At 34.5% G+C, this 1,878-nt stretch overlaps 1 protein-coding gene across 1 annotated transcript in view; it reads right to left on the minus strand.

The window, feature by feature from the left end:
• The window catches only part of LOC105812774 (glycine cleavage system H protein, mitochondrial-like), a 5,285-nt gene that overhangs the window by 3,045 nt on the left and 362 nt on the right, over positions 1 to 1,878 (minus strand). The gene's annotated exons all lie outside the window — the stretch shown is intronic.

Raw genomic sequence — 1,878 nt, forward strand, 5'->3', positions numbered from 1 at the left:
AACTATGGGCTTATCATATATGGTGTTTATTGTGTTGAGGTACATTCCTTCTATACCTAATTTGAGAATTTTTATCATGAAAGGATGCTGACTTGTTAGATGTCCTTTCTGCATCTGTTGAGATGATCATACAATTTTTGTCCTTCACTCTGTTAATGTAGTATGTCACATTTTTTGATTTGCAAATATTGAACTCTCCTTGCTACCGAGGGATAAATCCCACTTGATTATGGTGAATATTTCTTTTAGTGTGCTGTCGAATTTGGTTTGCTATTGTTTTTGTTTATTTGTTTTTGTTTGTTTTTTACTGAGGATTTTGGCATCTATTAATATGTTCATCAAAGATATTATCCTGTAATTTTCTTTTCTTGAAGTGTCCTTGTCTGGTTTTGGCATCTGTGTAATGCTAGCCTCATAAAATGAGTTTGGAAACTTTTCCTTCCTTTTCAGCTTTTCGGAAGAGTTTCAGAAGGATTGGTATTTGTTCTTCTTTAAATTTTTTGTAGAATTCAGTAGTAAAGCCCTGAGGTGCTGGGCTTTCTTTGATGGGAGACTTTTTATTACTGATTCACAATCTCCTTACTGGTTAATGGTCTGTTCAGATTTTCTATTTCTTCACGATTCAGTGTTGTTACATTGTATATATCTAGTAATTTATCCATGTCTTCTAGGTTATCCAATTTGTTGGTATACAATTGTTCATATTAGTCACTTATGATCTTTTGTGTTTCTGTAGTATCAGTTGTAATGTCTCCTCTTTCATTTCTGATTTCATTGATTTAAGTCTTCTCTCTTTTTTGTAGTCAAAAAACTAGAGGTTCGTTGATTTTTGTTTCTTTTTGAAAAATTGACTCTTACTTTTGATCTTTTCTGTTGTTTTTCCAGTCTCTATTTCTGCTCTGATCTTTATCATTTCCTTCCTTCTACTTACTTTGAGCTTAGTTTATTCTTTTTTTTCTACTAGGTCTTTTTTGATGTAGGCATTTATTGCTAAAAACTTCCCCCTTAGAAGTTCTTTTGTTGCATCTCATAAATGTTAGTATGTTGTGTGTCCATTTTCATTGGTCTCAAGATATTTGTGTGTGTATGATACAGGGTCTTGCTGTCAGCCAGGCTAGAATGTGATCACAGCTCACTGCAATCTCCAACCCCCAGGCTCAAGCAATATTCCTGGCTAAGCCTCCTCAGTAGCTAGGACTGCAGGTGCATGCCACCAAGCCTAGCTAATTTTTTATTTTATTTTTTGTAGAGATGGGGTCTTGCTATGTTGCCCAGGCCGGTCTTGAACTCCTGGCCTCAAGTAATTATCCTGCCTTGGCCTCCCAAAGTGCTGGGATTACAAGTGTGAGCCACTGTGCCAAGCCTCAAGATATTTTTAAATTTTACTTTAAATTTCTTCTTTGACCTGTTAGTTGTTTAGGAGCATGTTGTTTACTTTTCACATATTTGTACATTTTCTGAATTATTTCTGTTATCGATTTAAGTTTTATACCATTATGATCAAAAAAGATACTTGAAATAATTTCAGTCATCTTAAATTTGTTAAGACTTGTTTTATAGCCTAGCATATAACCTATCTTGGAGAATGTTCCATGTGTATTTTAAAAAAATGTGTATTCTGCTACGTTTGGATAGAACGTTGTGAATATGTCTCTTAGTTCCATTTGGTCTAAAGTATAGCTCAAGTCTAGTATTTCCTTATCGATTTTCTGTTCAGATTTTCTGTTCTGTCCATTGTGGAAAGTGGGATATTGGCGTCCCCTACTAATATTGTATTGCAGTCTCTCTCTCTCTCTCCCTCTCTCCAGACCTGTTAATATTTGCTTTATATATTTAGGTGCTCTGATGTTGGGTCCACATGTATTTATAATTGTTAAT

The sequence above is a fragment of the Propithecus coquereli genome, unplaced genomic scaffold, assembly GCF_000956105.1.
Source record: "Propithecus coquereli isolate 6110/MARCELLA unplaced genomic scaffold, Pcoq_1.0 Scaffold1071, whole genome shotgun sequence".
Classification (NCBI taxonomy): domain Eukaryota; kingdom Metazoa; phylum Chordata; class Mammalia; order Primates; family Indriidae; genus Propithecus; species Propithecus coquereli.